The sequence below is a fragment of the Helicoverpa armigera genome, chromosome 7, assembly GCF_030705265.1.
Source record: "Helicoverpa armigera isolate CAAS_96S chromosome 7, ASM3070526v1, whole genome shotgun sequence".
Classification (NCBI taxonomy): Eukaryota; Metazoa; Arthropoda; class Insecta; order Lepidoptera; family Noctuidae; genus Helicoverpa; species Helicoverpa armigera.
The window spans coordinates 9,686,401-9,710,834 of NC_087126.1; the positions used below are offsets into that span (position 1 = coordinate 9,686,401).

The 24,434-nt window shown below is 35.9% G+C and overlaps 1 protein-coding gene across 2 annotated transcripts in view; it reads left to right on the plus strand.

Annotated features, from left to right (window-relative positions):
• Positions 1–8,184: 8,184 nt before the first annotated feature.
• LOC110373088 (serine proteinase stubble) overlaps positions 8,185–24,434 on the plus strand; it is a 127,648-nt gene continuing 111,398 nt past the window's right edge. The window contains exon 1 of one of the 2 annotated variants that reach the window (XM_021330232.3): positions 8,185–8,381. The gene's annotated coding sequence lies outside the window, so the exon portion shown is untranslated. The remainder of the gene's footprint in view (positions 8,382–24,434) is intronic. The other variant, XM_021330223.3, reaches the window with a different exon arrangement.

The window sequence follows — 24,434 nt, forward strand, 5'->3', positions numbered from 1 at the left end:
CACAAACGTTAATAATCTTCCAAACATGACACACACTTCCTAATTCAACATTAATTAACGCTCAAAACATGGCATGATAATGCGCAATCCATATAACGTATTCATACTAATTATTAATATTATGTACCCCTCATAATCTTTACCTTTATCAAAGAAGCTTGGAGCACGCTATGATTCCTGACGCCATTAATTATTCACTTATAATTCCTGCTTTCCAATCCTGAGTCGAATCCTGGTATTAACGTTATGATAGGCTGGGTGTTATTGTGAGCGGGTTTTGATAAGCGGAAGCGATAGCGGGAAACTTCTATACATGATGTACGTACACCTCGTACACAGTAACACACCGTGCGTTTGACAAAAAGTGATTTAATTAATGTCATGGTAGAAAGCTTGACAGACATTGTGAAGAGGTATCTCTCCCTACATCTGTTTGATTTTTAAAGATATACAGACACACAATGCTAGTAAGGTTATACATGTTTAAACGGTTCCAAAATCCTCAATTACTACAGCAATATTTGGATAGTACCAATTTTATCATTCCCACTAAAATAATGACAATAAATAGAAAAGTAATTGTACATTTTCTAGATATGCCTCAAGAAAATCGCTTCCAGTTGCACCAGAGCCCAACCTTTTAAAGTATTCAGGGAACGCGCCACATCTAGGTCGGCAATACTTTACCTCTGTCTACTGCACCGTCATACTTCAGCAAGTTACCGCTGAAATATTTAGCTAACAACCTAATTACGTTAATTACCTCGCTAAAACATATCAACGTGGAAATTGTTTATTCTATGTTGGCAACTTGGTACGATGTCTGTTTGTTTTGCAGTTTGAATTTGGAATTTTCTGCGCCGTTTTGTTGGTAGTTGTGAATTTCGGGATGCTGTCTTTTTGCACGGCTGCCCAAATTAATATAGAACACATATTTGCACTGTTTCGGGTTTGAAATTATGTTTAATTAGAACATTTAACAAGCAGTGTTAACGGATGCGTCAGATTGTTCACAACTTTAAATTCAAATATAGTTTATTTTACACTGAAGAGGTTGAATGTAATCAAAAATATAATGTACAAGGACACATAGGCAGTCGCACTTTGTAAAACACTGGTACTCAGCTGTATGCGGTTAGACTGGAAGCCGACCCCAACATACTTGGAAAAGACTAAATAGAAGCTAGTAGATGATGATACCTTATATACCTACTTAACTTGTACCTCAGTAAACAGACCTACATACACGGTCTGCGGCCGATAGGAATCCGTCACCAGAAAGAGAGCCGTTTTGTGGGCGGAGCAATAAATTAAACATATACCTTTATTTCAAAGGCTAGGCAGGTGATGAGCCATTATCTCCCGAGCCTTATCCCTAACTATGTTGGGATCGGCTTCCAGTATAACCGTATTCAGCTGAGTTTTATAAGGAGCGACTGCTTATCTGACCTCCTCCAGCCAGTTACCCGGGCAACCCAATATCCCTTGGTAAGACTGGTTGTCAGACTTACTGGCTTCTTACCCGTGACGACTGCCAAAGATGTTCAATGACAGCCGGGACCTACAGTTTAACGTGCCAGATGATGAGACATTATATACCTACTTAACTAGTACCTCAGTAAACAGACCTACATACACGGTCTGCGGCCGATAGGAATCCCTCACCAGGAAGGGGAAAAGTGAGCGGTTTTGTGGGCAGAGCTAATTAAACCGCTGCATAATTAGGTTGCGAGCCTCGCCGTGGTTACACTACGTGCGTATGTACTCTGTGTTTACGGAGACAAAGCTTGTTTACATGTAGGTCTTAGATGTAAAACTGGGAATATATGTAATGAGGGAATATTTAGAGAACAAGGCGAGTTTGGAGGTTTTATTATTAAGATGCTATAGTTAGGTTTATGTTTGTAACTACTTGTATTGGCTTGAAATATTATAAGGTACAATGGCACTGCCATGTCTATGTACAAAAGTCCCTAAATAAATAAAGAGAAAGAAAAGTTGGAAAAGTTGATAATGGGATGCTAAAAGAGAAATGGTGTTAAAACATTTTGTATGGGATTTTTCTTTAAGCACGTGTCAAATGTCATCTAGAAACATTGCGAATGTGATGAGTGTTATTTAAAAATATATAAAAAATGTTATGTGGCATAGTTCACGGTTTTTCTTTCAAGTTTTTCAATAATCAACTAGCATGCAAAGTAACTCGTTTGAAATAAGTTTGCTCCAATAAATTGTTATATAATATAATCAATCTTCTTCACACAACATATTATTAGTACCTAAGTAAAACTGCTAATATACCTAATTTATATACTTTTAATTTGAAGCTCACGTACATAAAAAATAATGTCTACATAAATACATTACAAAACATAAACTCAATTGCATAATTAATAATTACAGTGCAAGTACAAACCGTTTGAACAAATAGCAAAAACTACTTTATAATTTAATGAATAGCTTGTTGACTAATCAGACTACTATGTAATCAATGTCTGTCAAAGTTTAAACACAGAGCTTTGTGTAACATATTATTATAGTTACAGTCTATAAATATGCAGTAGTTCGATCAATGTTTATAGTTATGTGACTTCGATATGTGATGTTTTTTAACGATGAAAAACTTAAAAAAATATTTAGACCAATAGAAAAAAAATACGAATATCTACACTATTTATTGAGATGGTGCCAAAAAGTTTAAGGCATATGATACAGTCTGGTAGCAAATATAAATAATTTATTCTAAGTTTACTTAGGTTTCAGGTTTCTCAAAATTCTGCCCAGAACTTTCCTAATTCATATAAGGTATTGAACAAAATGTAAGTAGGTTTATGTATCTTAAACGCACAATGTAATCTCTTTAATTAAATCACACACTTATGCACAATAACTTAAAGATGAATTGACCAACTGCAATTATAAAGACTGTGTCACATCCACATTCATATCGCTACTGTTAGCAGTTCGCGAACAAACAACTATCTACTAATAAATTATATCGCTTTGTTAGCTTTACATTGATTGGCACGGACCTAATATTATGTTTAACTCACGGAGAACAAAATAACTAGCGGAGGTGCCATAATGAAAAATCTCCTAAGAAAGTAGCGCGCCAAAATGCGGGGGACGAGGAATGTGACTGCTTTCGCCCTTTAAGTCTTCTTTGGAGCCACCAATTAAAAAAAAAAACAAAAATCGTTGACATTTGTCTCAAAGAACCGGATCGCTTAGTTAATTCGCTCGTAACTGATCGTTTCGAGAATTAACCGCATTATAGAATCTCCGCACTTTTTCCTTACTCCGTGGCATGGACCTAATATTGTGTTTAGATGTTCAAACTAGGTGTCATGTTTGTTCATTTGTTTGCAAATAAATTAATATCGTGTTTGGTTTGGATATAGTAAATACCGTGATTTTAAAGTCTGGGTATAATTAATTTACAATTAGCAATAACTTCAATACAATCAATTAGCTTTTACTCAACTTCGATGTGTGCAAAAACTACATAATGTTTCAGTGAAGGATTTCTTGAATTGACTGTGTATTTTCATCTCACATAAGAGAAACCAACACCCATTCATAAGTATTTCGCAACACACAAGTCCAGATCTCAAAACAAAAGCCAAGCTAAAAACCTAACCTCAATAGAACACTCATAAACACTGACAACCAACACGCAGTCACAGATACACTCATCAAATCAATCTAGGTAAACAACGGAGTTCTCACCACTGTATCTAGGTACAGTCGAGCAAAAAACGCGCCTACATACGGTAGCAATAATTTAACTTGTCATGTGTCTCGTTTGGCAGTTTGTTAACACTTCAACGAGCTATAAAGGGTGAGCACAGTTTGTACTCGCAGGTACATGGATTTACGATATAGTGTGTCGCCAATTACGGTTTTTATTGAGACTGTTTAATGGATGGGTGTTACACCGAAGTGTAATTTGTTTGGTGTTTTTGGCTGTCGTCAATTAATATAAAATGTATAAAAGGAACCTTTTGTATCATTGTTCTGTACTTAATTTGTTCAAAATACGAAACTCAAAAACTTTTATTGAAATTAGGCTGATAAACAAGCATTTTTTAAAAGTTAAATATAAAAAGCAGTCCCCAAAACGGCCATCAGTTCTAATTAATTTATGCTTGGAAGAAGAAATGGGGCAACAAACTCCCCAGCTTAAAGGCGTAGTTTATTTAATAGACTCAATTAAACTGCACTTTTAATAGTTTATTGGAAATCTAAGTTTATTACAATTATTAAAAAGAATTATTGTATGCACTTCCTGCTTTCACCACTTACCTGAAAAACACATGTAGCTACAATTGCTTACGTATTCCCTCAACACTTGCAAGTCAATTAGCATTATCTTGCAATAAAGCCTACTGACACATTCCCACATTAGGATTCCCCATGATGCAATGTCGTGTGAGACTCAGCGGAATTAATTAATCACTAATTAATGCTTCGTTTTAATTAGGGAATACCTCAACACGTGCTACTTCGAATTTTGATTGTTAAGGGAGGTTGCTAAGCAATCGCCATGTGAAATAACACTGGCAATGGAATATGGATTTTCGAAACCGAACCCAAAGAGTTTCGGTAATTAAATCAATTGCCTAGCCTTTTTCCTCATTTATGTCGTGGTCCGCATCCAGTCTACTGTCAGCTGAGTATTACTGTTTTGCAAGAACGACTGCCTATCTGACTTCTTCAACCCAGTTACCCGAGCAACCCTCTTGGTAAGATTGGTTTCATTGACAGACTTTCAACCTTCTGACTACTAGTAACGACTGTCAGAGAGGTACAATGACAGCCGGGACCTACAGTTTATCGTGCATTCCGAAACACGGAAGAACTTGTTATTTCAAGATGGTCCAAGATATCCATGGACCGACTTCGGCAAGCACTGCTTTAATTTAGTGATCGATCGATCATCGTGGCTTTGACTTAGCCACTACGTCGAGTAGGTATACATGAATATACAAAGTAACCTTTCTACGCATAAAATATCCCCTAGTAACCACCACAAAAATACATAACCACTGTTAACAACATCAGTACATTTTCTCCAAACCCAGCTTCGAGTACACAGTAACATATTATTCGCGTCGCTATACATTACGCTGGCAACACTTCTGTGTGACAAGTCTTGACAAGTAAATTTGACAGCTGCTTTCCCGCCAGAAGAGATGCGGCTAATCGTTATAGCGTTGCTATCACTTTCACTCATTGATAGGGTTGCCAGTTACGGGAATAGGTAATTTAATTAGTAGAAAAATGCTGTTGCAGATAAAAAAAGTTATCAGGTTTGTAATAAGTAAAAGAAAGATTCGTTTTTGTTATAGTGAAAAAGTACTGTTAATGTCTGAAGTTCCTCCACAGCAGTCACGGAAAATCTAGTTTTCTTCTCAACTACAAAGTAATGAATGTTCCTTGAACTATGTTTCTATTTTCAAACAATTTTGAACAGTTCTTTCTAATAGCTAACCTTTTCAGACATCTTGTAAGAACCGTGAGTTCCTTGTCTACTACATCTAGCTTATAAAATCTTATACTTGTAGTATGTACAGTACAAAACATAAAAGAATTATTATATGAATGATTTACATACTGACAAAAAATAATCTTATACATACAGCCTAAAACTAATCGTTGTCATTGACTTACTACTTTTTCTCCGCGGCAACCCTGCACATCTAACAGACAAGTCCTCTAGTGATTTGTGACTTACGATCTATGAAAGTAACGGCATTGATTTATTGTTTTATAACAACACAACTGCACTACATTCGAAATCCAACTCTTAACTCGTTCATAATTTACTGGCTTTGTCCAGATACACGAAGTGAGGAGTTTACTTTCTTATCGTCGCCTTTTAAAATACGGAAGACGTTTTTATCACGCCTGTTGTTTTATAGAGTTATTGCAATGATATAGCTGTTATTTATAACTTTAAGTGTTTGTTTATTTGTCAGTTTATAGCTTTGATGATGTTGTAAAGTCAACGTCACGTTAGCCTGAAGTTATTCTGTAGTATTTTGAGATTGGTCTTCATTTATATTTCAGGTGCTTCTTGGTTAGTTCACGCCAATCTCAATGGCGGCTCGCAACTAACTTTTTTGTTTAGATATATGCATTTATGCATGTATCCTATAACAGCGTTTTCCCATTAGCAAATTTTCCGCTCGGTTTTCCCAAGCGACACCGCTCAGTTTGCCGCTAATGCTGTGTTTGCCTATTAATATTCTGGTCAAAATAATCGTCCCATTGCTGGGCACAGGCGTCTTCTCACACAGAGAAGGATTGAGCGTTAACTAGCCGCCTTATTACATCTAATCCTATTGATGCATACGAGTATGCTCTTGAATGCCAACGTTATATACCTACCTAAGTTTATTCCTAACAATACTGTGAATAGACCTTAACACGTAGATAGCTCTAAACGGGCAGTAAATCTAAAGGCGAATAATAGCAACCAGTTAACTAAGTAGTTAATGCTAGTTAACTGGAGTAGGAGCAGTAACTCGTTACACAATTGTTAGTAGCTGTAAGTACCTATGATTAGTTTTCTAAGGAGTTTACTAAAATATTTCATACATATGTATGTATATATATTAATATAATGTTTTTGTTTGTTTGTTTGTACCCCAAAGGTAAGGCTTAAACCACCGATCGATTGAACTGTTTTGAAAAAATCTTTCACTGTTGGAAAGCTATACTTTTCCCGAGTAACATATGTAGTCAATATTCTATCCTGGCACGGGGATTAGTTCCAAAGGAACGCGGGTAAAACCGCGGGAAAACAGCTAGTATTCTATATACCTCTAGTATTACAGTACATCACCTACATACGTTCTACATAGCTTATGGTGTTTTACTGAACCGATTTAGTTTTTTTTTATTTTACTCAATAGACTGCGGAAATTCGTATGCAAGCTGGTTGGAAAAATATATATATTTTTTAATAAAACTTTCATCAGGAATGAAACTGCTTCAAGACGTAAGTGAAACTACAGAGAGATAGTTACCGAAAGCTAGATTTAGAAATGTAATGAAAAAAATGCAGATATTGATGAGTTTCAATACGAGAGAGATAAGTAAACTCGTTGTGTGGCCTTTGTGGGTCAGTCGATGTGAAACCTAGCGTGATTTAATGGTAACAGCATATATTTTTGTACGGACGGACTTTGGACAGACTTTTGTTGAAAGGTTCCTTTCTCTGGAGATACTTGAACTGCCTCAAATGGACTAAATTTATGCGATTTACCATAGTTAAAAAAGGATATTTTTTATTTTGTACGTTTTTTTTTTAACTTTGCTCAATAATTTTATTTGAGATTTAAAATCATACTCTGACTGAAAATTCAAGCATCACTTGAAAGTTGGTTTAAGCAAATGTCAAATTATAACCATAATGTTATCTGCCAAAATCATAGTCAAACTCACTGTATGCGCAAGCGCCGATGCGCGCGTTTATGTCTTCAATACGCGAAGCAAAGCATAGACAATATCTTTACAAAGCTCCATTTGAATTTCTTTTCTCAGTACATAAGCAATAATATTTCAGAAATAGGTCTTTATTACCACTTTTTATAGTCATAACCATAAAAGGATAACTGTTCTGTAAGATCAGTTTCAAGATAAATAAAAATACTACTTTCAGCGTCGTAAAAAATGTCTAAATGCTATTTATGAACCATTTCTCTGTGAGCTTCAGCTGTCAATAATTACTTACATTCACCGATGTACACAAGTGTAAGTGTGTATTCGCAAAATGCTAATGTAATAGCGAGCCGTGATTAATGGCACCCCCATTACAATACTATCTTAGCTTCGGTGTTAGCCATTAATTTTACTTATCTTATTTATTGGATCTCCAAGATTTAATAGATTAATATCTGTTCTATTTTTGTAAAATATTTCCTTTCATTAATTAAAGCTTATCCATTCTGATAACTTATTTTTTTACGATATGTATTGAGGCTAACCGTATCGCTAACCAATTACTCTTTAAAAAATCCTTATTTATTAGTCAAACCGCTGACTCAACAAGACTAGTATACCGTGCGATTTATTACGTCGCTCCGCATAATCCGTGCTGTGTAATTATTTACACACGATTAGTACCACTTTTACGTTTACAACAACCTGTCCTTAATAAAACTGCAACAATTTTACTTATGCGATTTGGAGTGTCGTCTGCGAGCTGCGCACGAGTGCTCAGTCGCGCCCGCTCCGCCGCTCCGCACGCACGTCGCCTCCCGCGCCGACACGCGAACTCGTCGCGCATCAAGTGCTACTCTAAACTAAATACATCTGTGACAGTGACATGGTTTTGTGCTTTAATTGGATTCACTGACGGTGTCATTAGAACCGTAAGTTTCCCATTGAACTTTTACTCAAAATTGTAACATGCTGATCGATCCAATCGACTTCGTGCGGCACACGTCATAAATAAAACTTAGCAACAAATTAGCACGCGACGGTACACACAAACCCAATTCATTGAATAGCAATTAATACGCGATCTGCGTTAGTGCGCTTCTGACTTCGTGCACGTATTTAAATTATTTAGAAATCCAAGTCGTCACTTGCAAAAAAATGCACGAAATCGTCGGAGCGTCTCGTCGGCGCCGCGCGGACACGATATGTGCTCAGACACTGCTCTCATCCGTATTTTAAGATAACTGCTGCTATTTATGTTATTTATCAATTGAAAAGAAATTCTGTTATTCTGTAAAAATGTGAAAGAAGCGGATAGTGCAGTTACATGGCTGTACGTATCGGACGCAGTTTTATGTGCCGATTTTATCAGCTGTTTCATTGAAATAAAAAGCTCTTTAATGACAGCTGCGGATGCAGAAAATTATGTGTGAATGTATTTTAACAAATACATGTTACCAAGCGTATAAGAATCTAATTGGGTCAAATAATCTGATGATTCACGAAGACATTAAATATACAGTTTTCACAAATATTCTCAACCATTTTCGCACTTGGTAATTTTTTTAATCAACACACATGCGAAGACCAAATGTTTTGGCACACTGTTCGATATTCGTAAAATTTATTTCTTTACTGAAAATGCAATTCTATGAAACTGTACGTAAATTCACATTCGTGTCATACGGAACGATTCCGCTTCGTGTTTTTAATTCGCGCGTGATTTTATTCAGCAGAATATTCATTAAACTGTCAAATTGAGTTTGATTTTGCATAAAAAGATGCACGGTTTAGAAATGTCGGTTTGTAGAACACACGCACTTATTCGTAAAGATGTGATTTCTGAATTTGTTATTTCTGAAAAAAAAAGTATTTTTATCTCTGCGCTTTTTGTTTCTGTCTGAAAACCTGTGAATTAAAGTGTTAAATACGCAAAATAGTAACTTGAATTGTATCCATTTAGTATCGAATAAGTTTGAAGTGAAAATGAGATTAGATTGCATTATTTTATGACAATATTTTTTATATTTGCATAGCGTAGGCTTAACAGATACATCTAATAGAAGTATGAAATGAATACATTTCTTAAACATATAACTATGTAGGTATATACTTTAACCTTACTAAAACTGTATCTACATTTTAGTAGTAACTTAAACTAAGCAACAAGATAAATATTTCACCAAATTTCCATTTCACGACAAGTCTTTAAGCAGCTAAGTTACCAGTAAGTAATATTGAAGATAGTAGATATACGGTAGCTATCGCCGTAACAAGACTATTCTCTGTGACCCATTTGATGCAAGCTGCTTTATGACGCTGATAATGAAATGAAAGTAAAATATTTTGAATGAAACTATTAATCTACAATACCTATGTTATTTTATAAAGATACGTGTTAAAAGTTTGATGGATATCAAAGTAAATAACATTAAATAACTATAATAATGAGGATATTTTTGTTTGTTTGTATCCTAAAGACTACTGAACAGATTTGAAAAATTATTTCTCTGTTGGAAAGCTACACTCTTCCCGGAGGAGGTAAAATCGCGTAAAAACGGCTAGTCTTCCATATAAGTAGGTATTTAGTATTGAACACTACGACAAAAACACACAGCTAACTGTAAACCCAGCTCATGAAAATTCAATTTATATTAAAAAAAGAAAATGACATTGCATAGTATTTGCTTAGTTCAAAAGTGCTTAACTGTATGAAAAGAAATGAGTGTGTTATCATTCTTTTGTGAAGTAACCAGCGAGCAAAAGCGAATGGGTTTATTTGCCATGCTTGCTTCTTATATGAATTTATCGCTACTGTAGAGCAAGATATAGAAATGAAAGAATCCTAAAAGAGAATGACTAGCTCGAATTAATTGATTGAAAACTAGGTTCTCACCTACAACTTAGATTAAGAAAATGACTAGACTCCATAATAATGGTGTTTTCTTGTGCTGTAGAATTTCAAAACGCACATTTCAAGCATAAAAAATCTTTCAGTATTAGGTAGTCCATTTATCCAGATACGCTATAAGTAACTTTTCTAGCAGACTGTGAGAGAAACTGGTGGGACCTAATTTTTCATAGAATTATTTACATAAACAGTTTTTCCAACACAGTATGTAGTTTTAGTTCCGAAAATTCACACAGTAGTTCGTTGACCCTTAATCAGTGTACCTAGCAGCTGAAATAGATTTTACTAAATGATCGCATTATTTGATCGTGAGAACTTAGGTTAAATTGAACCCGACTTTGGAACAACTGTTACGAGAGCGAATACTGTTGTAAGTGATGTGCACTTATGATTGTATACGGTGAAGAATTTTTTTTTTTTTGAGGAAAGAACAGGGTTTGCATTAAAAAAAATGGTTAAGTAATAAATAAATATCTGAGAATAGGAAAGCTGCGGGATTGTTGCGAAGAGTTACCGCGGCCCTGGTTCATAAAGGGCTAAAGAAGGAACATGATGGGTTTTAGTCAATAAGAGTCTGATATTTCCTTTCGCGACACCCACAGGTGGAGGGATCATTTGATGATTTCCCATTTTCCTCGTTCTTGAAGCACCTATGATGAATTCATAGCGTGTATACAGATTTATTACGATTATTTTTCCGACCCAAATATCGACCAATAGAATTGCACCATTCGACGTCACGTGGTACAACCTACATGGTATTATACTGAAAATTTTTTGAATATTTTCTCTGGTCGTTGCTACGTCAAACTGACAGGTTGTGGCCGACATTTGGGACGGAAAATATCTTACACGAGCTTCATAATTATCTGGCATTTCCTCAGTTCTGCAACAAATAAAGTCGTCAAGTTTTTCAGGAATCTCTCGCTTCGCGCTCGTTATTTTTTAACCTGAAAAACTTGACTCCTTCATTTGTTTGCAACGAACCTATCGGAAAATACCCGATAATTTTGAAGCTCTTGTGGTATTATAAGTGATTATTAAGACGTGTTCTAGTTAAGTTTTTAAGATAGATGAATATTTTATATTTTTCTTATGGCTAAAGTTCTCAAGATCAAAAGCCGATTCCAATCTGATTATATAGAAAAATGCAAGTCGAATGACGTAAATGAGTTTTGTTAATCAATGGGATTTTCCGATTCATGCTTTAATCTAATAGAGAGATTATAATTATGACAGCAGGTAAAACCCAGATGACATTATAAAGTTTGTCAACTTTCACAAATTATTATCCTCTTTGTTATGTAGGCGTTGTTTTTTGATTCGGTGTGTCAGTGAATATTGTTATGCAAGATGGTGAATGAATCATTTGTTTTACGACTTAATAGTTTACGTGATATTCATATGTGCAGACAGCACATCAACCTACCTCGACCTTATCACTATAATGGAAGCTATAATAAACCAGGTACCTAACTGTAGAGGTATATTTTGCTCAAGTACTTACATAAAATATTAGCACAACTGAGACCGCTGAACTACACACTAAAATACCGTCTTCTAATCGCAACTGAATTGGTAGTGTCTTGTGAGATACCAGAAACAACGTCACTAACTCTATTAAATAATTTGCACCTACCTCTGCTATTTCTACATCACCCAAAAGTAGAAAACGCCTAAGGCGATGAGTCCACCATTTTAAAATGTGCAAAAAGTATTTAAAAAATAAATAAATAATTTATACAGTATATTTACAGTTGACGCAATAACGTAACTTTACCTATGGAAATTACGGGACCATAAAAAGATATTAGTTCGTTCAGGAAATTGTGGAGGAAACAATATTCACCCTACGGTAGTTCTTCCTCAAATAAAACAATTTCTTTATACTTCATTCATGTGTGGTACATACTAGTCTATCAACTGGGCTCGCTTCTATATTTCAAACAGTATGAATAAATATTTAATCAGTATGAAAACGAATGTTAGTCCGCACATTACAAAGATCAGGTATTTAGACGGTATCAGACTGCCTTATAAAGGTCGCCGGAAGACGCTGGATGCAGGTCGCCTCCAACAGGTATCTGTAGAGATCTAAGGGGGAGGCCTATGTTCAGCAGTGGACGTCCTATGGCTGAGATGATGATGATGATGATGAGACTGCCTGAAAACTTTAACTGTAATCAACATTTTCTTTAAAAAATATTGACAACCATCGGGTCACCTGTCAGTCGAGTGTTTAGTTTGCAGTGTACTTCAAAAATCTTAGAAAGTAAGCTATAAATAGCAGAGAATAGGCGCAATAAATCTGTCATACGAGTGTTTTTAATATTCGTTTCTATTATAAAATGTTAATGTTTATAACATAACAGTATTTTTGTACCCATCCAAAACAAAAATGTGAAAGACTGCCAAGTTCGATAATATGGGAATGCTTCACCTATAAAAGAAGTGAGATCTGAATAAGTACCAAGTTCCATACACATACCTCAGTAAAAATAGTTACTTTTTAATGATGTTACTTGGCAAGTTTTCATACACCTTGTTATAAACCTACTAAACGCAATGAATCAAGTATTTAATTTTCTATTAAAACTTGCCAAGTAATCATCATTAAAAAGTAACTATTTTTAACTGAGGTATGTGTATGGAACTTGGTACTTATTCAGATCTCACTCCTTTTATAGGTGAAGCATTCCCATATTATCGAACTTGGCAGTCTTTCACATTTTTGTTTTGGATGGGATTTCATTTATTTTTGTAAGGTTGTTTATTTTATTTTTTTCTTATGATGAAGTTAGTTAAAGAAATGTCTCATTTAAACTATTTTTTAGATTTTTTAATATGCACTATGTTTCTTACAAAGAAATGAGCTAGATTAACTAAGCCGTGTAGCGACGGAAGCCGTGTAGCGACGGCTTAAGAATACACATGTCGCTACCCCTTCTTCCAGTGGGTGTCGTAGAAGTCGACTAATGGAGTAAAAAATGCACCGAACACCGTGCGAGAGAAGGAAAACTCGAAAAAAAACCCTCTATCAACCCGTCTGGCCAGCGTGATAGCAGTAGGCTAAATTCCTCTATGTGCAGAACCATAAAGCCACGGCCCCTAGTTCCCGGCAGTCCCGTTATTCCCGGTCACGGTGGCGACCGTGGTTACGGCGGGGCAGGGGGTGCGAAGAATCTCCGGGTTACGGGAGGCCACCAAACTAAACTGACTCTGGCGACGTACAACGGCCGCACGCTACGGCTTGACTCGCATCTGGCGCAACTCGAGGTGGAACTTGGGAAGATTAGGTGGCACATATTAGGGTTATGTGAAGTTCGAAGAGAGGGGGAGGACACCATAACCCTCGAATCAGGTCACCTAATGTACTTCCGAGAGGGAGACCAACAATCCCAAGGTGGCGTTGGGTTTCTGGTTAATAAGTCCCTAGCTGATAACGTGGTGGAGGTGTCTAGTGTGTCGAACAGGGTAGCGTACCTTATCATAAAGCTCACCGACAGGTATAGCCTCAAGGTAGTGCAAGTGTACGCACCGACCTCGACACATTCAGACGATGAAGTGGAGGATATGTTTGATGATATATCAGGGCCCTCCACTTCACTACAAAGACCCATTACACCGTTGTCATGGGGGACTTTAACGCTAAAGTGGGAGTACAGATTTGCGGCGAATCGGCAGTAGGATCCCATGGATTTGGAAGCAGGAATCATAGGGGGCAAATGCTCGTCAACTTCCTAGAACGCGAGGGGCTCTTTTTGATGAACTCCTTTTTCAAAAAGCAGCCCCAAAGGAAGTGGACGTGGCAAAGCCCCGATACTATGACTAAAAATGAGATTGACTTCATCATGACGAACAAGAAGCACATATTCAGAGACGTCTCCGTGATCAATAGGTTTAATACCGGGAGTGATCACCGACTTGTCCGAGGCTCTCTGAATATCAACTTCAAGGCTGAACGTTTCCGTCTGATGAAGGCCAGGCTCCGACTAACACTGCTCCAAACCATGACAGGATCTGAAACGTTCCAGTCAAATTTGGAGAACCGATTTGCCGCCGTGGAAACCACAACAGACGTTAACCAGAACCACGAATATGTGGTTCGGATCCTCAGGAGGAAGGTTCGAGATTCTGTAACATGCAGCGTAAGGGCAAGAAATCAAAGCTTTCGGAAGAGACATTAAGGCTTATGAAGAAACGACGTGAAAACCCGCCTGTCACTTCGTCAGCTCAGCGGGCTCTAAACCAAGAGATCAACAAGCACGTACGACGCGACCTCCGGTGCTCCAATACTCTGGACATTGAAAGAGCAATTGAGCTGAATCGGGGTCAAAGGTGTTCGTACAATCTCTTGGAAGAAGCCACTTGACGAAGCTGACCACAACAAGTGGAGAAGTCGTTTCTTCGGTGCCGGCAGTCCTTTCGGAAGTGGAAAATTTCTATGGCCGGTTATACGCATCGCATGCATCTCGACCTGATCCCGGAAATGAGGATTCTAGAGCCACATTAACACGCCATTTCACCGAAGACCTGGCAGAAGTCAGCAGTGGCGAAATCGAGATCGCTCTGAGACAGCTCAAAATGGAAAAGCCCTGGCGAGGATGGCATTACAACAGAGCTTTTAAAAGCAGGAGGCAAGCCCGTACTGGGGAGCTCCAGAAGCTTTTAATGCCGTCCCTTTGAAGGGAGAACTCCAGAGGCGTGGAGTAGGAGTGTTGTCGTCCTGTTCTTCAAAAGGGAGACAAAACCCAGTTGAAGAACTATCGACCCATTTTCCTAAGCCACGTATATAAGCTGTTCTCAAGAGTGATCACGAACCGACTTGCGCGAAGACTCGACGAATTCCAACCACCGGAGCAGGCTGGGTTTCGGAGCGGATACGGCACCATAGACCACATCCACACAGTGCGGCAGATTATACAGAAGACCGAAGAGTATAATCAGCCCCTGTGTCTAGCATTTGTGGACTATGAGAAGGCCTTTGACTCGGTTGAAATCTGGTCTGTTCTGGAGTCCCTGCAGCGTTGTCAAGTAGATTGGCGATACATCCAAGTGATGAGATGTCTCTACGAAGCCGCTACAATGTCCGTCCAAGTACAGAATCAGCAAACAAGGCCCATACCGTTGCATCGAGGAGTGAGACAAGGGGATGTTATTTCCCGAAACTGTTCACTAATGCAATGGAGGATATGTTCAAGACGCTGAACTGGAAAGGACGCGGCATCAACATCAATGGCGAACACATCTCTCACTTGAGATTTGCTGACGATATCGTCATCATGGCGGAAACGCTGCAGGACCTACAACAGATGCTGAACGACTTGGCTGAATCTCTCTACGCATCGGCCTACGGATGAACTTGGACAAAACCAAGGTCATGTTCAATGAACATGTTCTACCGGAACCGATTGCGATACACGGCGCCGTTCTCGAAGTTGTTCGGAAATATGTATACCTCGGGCAGACATTGCAGTTAGGTAGAAACAACTTTGAGGACGAGGTGAATAGGAGAATTCAGTTGGGTTGGGCTGCATTTGGGAAGCTACGTCGAGTCCTAACATCGTCGATCCCACAGTGCCTAAAGACAAAAGTCTTCAATCAGTGCGTCCTACCTGTCATGACCTACGGAGCCGAAACGTGGACACTGACGGTACGGCTGGTCCACAAGTTTAAAGTCGCTCAGCGGGCTATGGAAAGAGCTATGCTCGGCGTTTCTCTGAGGGATCGCATCAGAAATGAGGTAATCCGTCAGAGAACCAAGGTCATCGACATAGCCTACCGAATCAGCAAGCTGAAGTGGCAGTGGGCTGGCCATATTAGCCGAAGAACCGATAACCGTTGGGGTAAACGAGTTCTAGAGTGGAGACCACGCCTCGGCAAACGTAGTGTAGGACGTCCTCAGGCACGGTGGAGTGATGACTTGCGCAAGACGGCTGGCAGGAGCTGGATGCGAGAAGCCGAAAATAGATCTCAGTGGCGTGCACTTGGAGAGGCCTATGTCCAGCAGTGGACTGCGATAGGCTGATGATGAGATTAACTAAATGGACTAGATTTACCAACTGACTGACATGACATGTTATCATATATTATGTTCGTGGATCAAAGTTACACATTCGTTATTTTCGAAAGTGATTCACACTTGGCCGTTTTCAGATTTTTACTTTACTTTGACTAAATACAAACCTTTGTACCATTCGAAGATATATTATATAAATATAGATAAATTTAGTTCGTTTTAGTTCCTTAGGGGTATAAATTTACACCGGGTATAAAATACCTTCATTATTTTGAAACCGACTCACACTTGGCCATTTTCAGATTTTTCCCTTTACCTTGACATAAAGACCTACCTCCATGCCAAATTTCAAGTCAATACGACCATTGGAAGTGGTCTAGGTTTTTGATGAGTGAGTCAGTCAGTGAGTGTATAGTAAAAATAGCGATTTTCTGACGTCAATATCTCAAGACCCACAATAGGTATATTAATGAAATTTTGTATTTTAGATAAGTGAGGGGGTCTCAACAGATACTAGAAATTTGATATGCGTAAATAAAATAGATTCTGAGTTACAGGGGGGTCGAATTTGGCCCGAAATGGTTCGTGTAATATAACCCACGGCCGGTGTGTCGCTTTTTTTGCTCGAACTTGGCGGACACACTGCCGTGTGTCTAGATAAACTTGTCAATGAGTGTCATAGTATTACTGGAATTATGTATGCTTATTGCTTATATGAGTAGGATATATTGGCAACTTATTTTCTTTGTCTTCGATTTCGATTTGATTTCGAACCCACCTATGCGTGTATTTTTTTTATGTATGAGTGTACGTAACTATACCTACTTCAGAAGAAAAGCGATGAATGAACTGCTCAAGCATACGTAAAATATATCGATAATTAATTCGGTTAACTCGAGTTGAACTGGGGTCACGCACAATAATTATATTGAAAAGAAGAACAAGATTTAAAATTAATTTAAAACTGACGAGAAAAAAGGATACTTTTTTACAATCAATTTAAATATCGATAAATCATATTCATGAATGGAGTCGTTGATGCGAACTTACAGTTACCGCGAATCGTAATTGTTACATTGTGTAAAGTATACTGGCCACAAAGATGCGATAATTTCTGCACCGTTACATTATGGTTAACGAAACTTTTTGGTGCGAATATCTGTACCTATATTCCTTTTTCGAATTTTATTTTTTAATGGTATTTAATCTCTTTGTGTCATCAAGAAGGCTTGTTGGGTAAGAATGGTTGTAAAATATTGGTTTTGAAATTTTGTAATATGTATTTGTTCGTTTATTTTTATAATCATGACCGATACTGGCGCGTGTTTATAACCAATATTGGTTACTTAAGGCAAAATACGTTGATCTTAATTTTTTTAAATTAAAATATATCGCGCTTTTTCAAATTCAATCGTAGCACTATCGTAACTGCGACAGACATATCTATATCGTAGAAGTTATAAATCGCATTGACAGCCTTCTTTCACTCTTAGCAATATCTTCTTACACATTTAACAAATTAATCAATCATCCACAATTAAACCAATATAAATCACAACCTATGAAAGTGTTGCGCTCAACTATTTGCCTCTATACATTAATTACTAGATTTTCACGCATAATAACGCGCTCATGCAAATCTCTGGTCATATCTTAGCAGGGTGCGCGCGCGCCGGTGCGACCGAGTTGTCAGCTCAGTGAGAGTTTGAATGCGAAGCAGGGAGCACGTGCTTGTCTGTGCTGCGGGAAATTTTATGATTTGTTTTATTGTATAAATGGATCGATCTGTAGTTATGTCTTCTTTTTTAGGTGAGGAGCGGGTGAAATAATTAGGTTTCTTGTCCCATGACAAGCTAATATCTTATGTTATAATGTGCTAAAATCTTATGTTCTGCAGTAGCTGTACCTAATACGGATTTTAGTGCTTGACAAGACAACACTACACATACATATATGTATTGTATGACTTTTAAAGATATTTTTATTTTTATATGAACCCGTTGTATGTCGGAGAGCAGAGAGCAGAGAGCGGAGAGCAGTACGCGAAACGCAATTGATTTTCAATTGTTTTATAATTAGCGACATACGAGAGGATAGTAACTTTAGTTGGAATAAAACTGGTGACAAACAATATTTTGCAAAATTCAAATTGTATTAACTACCGTGAAATCATTAACCTATATTATTGTGTATGCAAATATTTTGCTTATCTCATGTTAACAGATTTTTATTCATTTTAAACGACTATTAATTATGCAAAATAAACAAATTTATTAATTTGCGTGGGTATATTACGTTAATTCGCTAATGGACAATGTTGTTTGTTGAACATAAAAAAAAATACATCGCTATGAATATTAATGAATTTTCTTTTTAATATTTTTTTTTTGCGTTGGTGCGAGATAGTTTTTGTTTGTAATCCTTAATAACTTACCTTTTGCTTCATATACAAACAAAACATAATTACCACTAATCGCTTAATTAATACAATAACCATCCTCCTAATTATTAAAACGTTAAAGTAATTTAAGAACTCAAAACAAAGTGCAGTCGAAACCTTTCGATAATTTATTTTCAAATTATCTTTCGTCCAAGTGAAAAATGTTCCGGATAAGTGGTTTTTAACGAAAGTCACTTATTTCGTTTTAAAGAGAAAGTTATTGTATAAGACTTTCGTAATTATTCATTGTTTTATTAGGGTGCCCAGTTAATTTCCATTTAAATTCATTTAGACGTTTTTTCGTTAAAAGTTTTGTTGAAAATACCTACAAGTTAATTAATTAAATTTTACGATGGCTATTAAGACGCTTGGAATTAGCTAAAAGTGACAGTTACAAAAATTTGAGATATTTTTTTATTAAAATTTTCGGAACTGTTTTTAAACGCTTTCTTGAAAAGTTAGTGTCACTTTCTAGCAATTTCACACGGAACTAAAATAAAAGCCCAAAAATCCTATACTTTCCTAAGGCCTATCGCCTATAAGCGTGTCACCGTGAAAGCATAACAAACATACGAAAAAAAACTTTCGTATTTATAATTTAAGTAATTCAAAATCAATTAGCTCATTCAAGCTTATTTTAATTTCTTGAAGGTTTTACCGCCTTTTTACTCAATATAAACATGTTATGATAATGTGTGTAAATTGCACCATTTAGACAAAACTGTCGTTAAACAACCGATCAATACATAAACATTGGTTAAGTAACTTTTTAATGAAAGTTGTAATACTTTCACTGCGGACCACCGGCCAAGTTCATTGAGAAATTATTTTATTGATAAAACTTGATTAACTTGTATTACACTAAAGAAACTACAAGATTTCTGAGGTGTAATAATTTTAAAGACTTTTTAATCTCTTCTGCAATAAAAATAGAAATTGGCTAGCAAATTATCTTTAAGATTTGTCAATGAAGATTATAAAAACCTATTTGAAAGGAATAAAAGTTTTTCTAGTCGAGAAAAAAGCAAAAATAAAACGCTCCGCATAATTACATCAAAACCAGCAATTACGTAATAACTCAACGTCTTTGTTAGAACCTTTAATTAAATACGGTGTAACTCGGCCCAGGTATATTTAGCGCACCGTAGACTTTTAGTCGGCCGATAGTTTGTTTGGGCTCATAAATCAGTATGACGATATACGGTATTAAGCACATTACAAAGATCAGGTATTTAGCCAGTGTGAGACCGACTTAAAACATTCATTGGAATCGAGATTTTCTTAAAAAAATGTTTGACTAGCGTGTCAACAGTCGGCCGACTTTTTAGTCTCCAGTATGCTAGTGCTTTTAGAGGAAGAAACAGTTTACTTGTTTTACAGTTTATTAGCATTAAAACAATTGAGAGAATTTTTAACTAAACACCGAACACGCAATTGTTGTCCAATGTAACATTATCTCATAGGATGCATATTTTAATTGGAGAGTTCATTGAACTGAACGAAGGTCAGGGGTTATTCATTCATTCGTTCTTTTTGTTCATTTTTTGCTCTGCCATTTTTAATGATGGAGCGAAACAGTTAGCAGTATTGTGTGTTTTTTAATTCTTTTGCAGAATCATTAAATTTTATGACGCGATCAAATGCACGGGTACTCGGTTCGAGTTTCGGCAGTCTTTTTGTTGGAATGAAAGTAAATAACTATAATGTTATGAAGTCTGCTCTTTGGTCTGATTTCGTGATTGTTTTTGGTTCTTCTGTTTTTTGAGATATGTTCTAGTTTTCTTTACACGTGCTGTCTATGGAGAATTGGTTCAAAAGGTATTATTATGTATGATTAATGAGTTTTAATTATACTTTCAGCTTGACATAATTATTTTAATCAATATTTTAAATTATGTAAGCTCTGAAAAGAACCAATATTATTAGGTTCATTAAATAATAAGAATGTGAACAATATTTTAATTTATTCGATATTACATATTATGGTTTTGTAATTGCTATGTAGTGTAGTATTAACGATGGTACAAACTAAAATCTGTTTCAAAAATGTGTGAATAATTAATCGAGACTTCAACTAAATATACGTATACCTACTAATTTCAACTTTTATCTACCATTCATCTTTATATTGATTTATAGTTTGTATGGGCTGATTAAAATATTGCAGTGTGCTATACCTACTTATATTATATCTTCAACAAAAAATCGTAAACCGACTAATTCCAGGAGCCACAATGAACTATTTATTTTATTACCGTTAGTTTATTACCGAAAGTAGTTACTTCATTAACCGTAAGTGTCAGCCACATATTGCGGTTATGCCCAAACAATGGTTTACTGCTTACCGTGTTGGTCTAACTGACCGTAAAACTTTACTTCTTAGTAACTAAGCAATAAAGAAATAGAATGTAATCGTAATAAATATTGTTCGTGATTAATTGTTTATAGTTTTTGATATATTAAGTAAGTAGTTCATGGCCAATATTTGTTGTGTAAGTACTGTGGCTTCCAGCCACAGTTTTACCAGCGCAGCGTCTCGAAGGATCTACTTTAGGCACATGGATAATAAGAAGCCTGTATGTTATTGTGGTACATAAACTATACAAAATCAATCCAGTAGTTTTTGCGTGAAAGTGAAAGTATAACAAACACACACATATATTTAACCGATTTTTTCGGAGAAGCATTTCCTTCAAATAGGTAGGTAACTAAGTATATTTTAATCATGGTTTCTAAAATATATTCAAAATCAGAATGAAAAACCAAAACATTCAACCATTCAACGCAATAATTTATCCCACCTAGGCTCAATTCCAGGGAATTTGTCAGATGATCTTAACGAACCGTGGCAAACTGAAAAAATATATTTTCACATAATCATTTATCGTAACGACTGAAAATTAACATGACATTTGAAATTCAAATTCCGAATCTGAAATCAGCGGAATAACCGTTATTCCAGTATTCATTGAATTACTCGACTATGAAGGTAAATCATTTGTATCTTGAATTTGGTGTTTATTTTCATTTTCTCAGTAGAAAGATTGAAAAAAAATATATTGCTACGCAGTCTTTAACTCCTCTTTATTGGGAAAATGCGTATTACCCGTACTCATATCTTGGAATACCATATTGGGATGGTAACATTCATCATCTGCCTAGTCATTTCCTGTTTATTTTGGCTTGCAGTCTACTTTACATGTTAAAAGTCAACAAGTTTTTACAATATTATTTAGTTGTCGGAACTACCCAGGAAGCATGTAGTAATGCTTGTTTTGGGTCGTTCCGCTCCTTAGGAACAATGCTTATTGCTGAAGTACTTACTAGGTATTAAACTATCTTATGAATTTACAAGTAAACAATAAAATAAAACTAGATACTGGTATGGCTCTGCGTGTGTTTGTGTGTATGAGTGTGTGTGTATGTGTGTGTATGTCTCATGTTTAAAATATCTGTCAGACAGTGCAATAATCGGCAGTAGTTATGTATGAAAAATTGCATGAAAAATATACCATAATCAATTTGCTGTAATCCCGATCCTTTTTCCAACAATGTTGTGGTCGGCTACCTGTCTAACCGTATACAGCTGAGTACTAGTGTTTTACAAGAGTCAATCCTTTGGTATGACTAGTTGCCAGACTTACTGGCTTTTAACTAGGTCCATAACAACTGCCAAAGATGTTTAATGATAGACCAACGAATTACGAATTCAATAATAAACAAAATAAACGTAATCTATGAAACAATTTTCCTCGAAATACAATTTCCCTATACCGTCTGCCGTGATTCAGAATGGAGTATCTGCCCGGTCAGGAGCAAGAATCCAGCAAAAAGTTGCTTGTTGATGAAAACTTACATTTTAAAATCGAGAGAATCAATTTGCTCAAAAATTTCTATTCCTCTATTGTTTTCGAATTCAATAATAAACAAAATAAATGTAATCATGTAACAATTTTCCTGGTCTGCCGTGAATCAGAATGGAGTATCTGGCCGGTCGGGAGCAAGAATCCAGCTAATGGTTGCAGTGATGCGTTGTTGATACACTGCGCCACTCGCAACGGTACCGCCGAGCGCATCACGGCCCATGCGACGCTCAGGGCTTGCTGACAAAGGTTTTATGTTAATTTTAGACTAATATTATAAATTATCGGCAATTAACACTGTATATAACAGTACGATAAAACACGTGTCATACTTTTATTTACCGTATCGCGGTTAAGTCCCGATTATTGAAAAATATGGTGTACAAATCATGTTTTTGTAAAAAACGGTTTTCATAACAAAATTAAATTCACTGGGTATTAATATTTTTTTAGTGATTTTATCAATAATTTTTTGCGACGACAGTGCTTTCATAGACACTTTTTGATGTCATCTAGTAAAAATATATTTATTTTTCAATTACATAGTTCATTAAGTATTTTTATTAATTACATCAGCTTTAAAAAAAATATTTTCCTAAATTGTACAAATTAAAATATTACCACCTGTTACCTTCTCACCAGCTCATTATCTTCATACGCGTATGTTGTAATTACCTAAAGTTAATTTATTAAAGACCTTTTTTAAATTAAAATGAAACTCTAAGTAATGTGTAAAATTAAATAACATTTTTAATGATATCTACATTCAGGTTTATTTTGCTTAGCGAGGGATAAAAATATAATTTACTTAAACCCTTTTCTCGTTATGTTTTGTTTTTCCGCCCCTACGTTTTCTTCTACACATGTTCGTACGCATACCTAATTAATTTTAGAAGCTTAAAAATTTGGCGTCCTAATTTTATAATAATTTTAGTGAAGTTTACATATTTATTGACTTTAAGTATCTACATGATTATAAAACGTCTTCTTAAAAAAAGTACCTGCTTTAGTACAAGGTATAAACCGTCATCTCTAAAAAGTTTGTGGTCTAAACCTGGTACTAGACCTAGTACTTTTTAAAACCACGTTTTATAATAAGGTGGAATATGTCTAAAATTACCGGTTGACAGCCCTGCGCATATCAAAAGCTATTCGTAACCGGCATATTATTTCAGTGCGCATATTCATCACTACATTTTGCAGATACCGCCTTATGATTGATCGTAATGGCTGATTTTTGTTGGTTTTCCTTTTACAGTTATTTCAACGATTTACTTTACTTTATTTTATTTTATTTCAATACTTAAAATAAAATATCCTGTTGCTTTTATGTAGCATTAAATATCTAATAGAGTGTTCTTGGAATTGTGATTTTTTGTGTTGTTTTAAAATGTAGGTTAGTTACAGAACGGAAAAGGTTGGTAATAATTTAATGGATATTTGGATCTTGAAACTCTGAGTTACTTAAGTATAGTCCAGCATTCGATTGTTTTCTTTAAAATTTAGTAGACTGTTGTTTTCATGATATTAATTTGGAATGTAACAATAATATTTTTAGAGCGAAAAGATGCAGTAATATTTTCGAAAGTGCATGATTTATTTATTAATAACAAATCTGTCTATTAGGAACAAAAATGATTGTATGTCACGTTCGTGCGATGCACCGAACCAAATTACAGGTCACCTACATTGGTGAGTTTTGTGTTGCTGAATATTTTTTTATAAATTGAAACTATATGAATTTCAGAGATT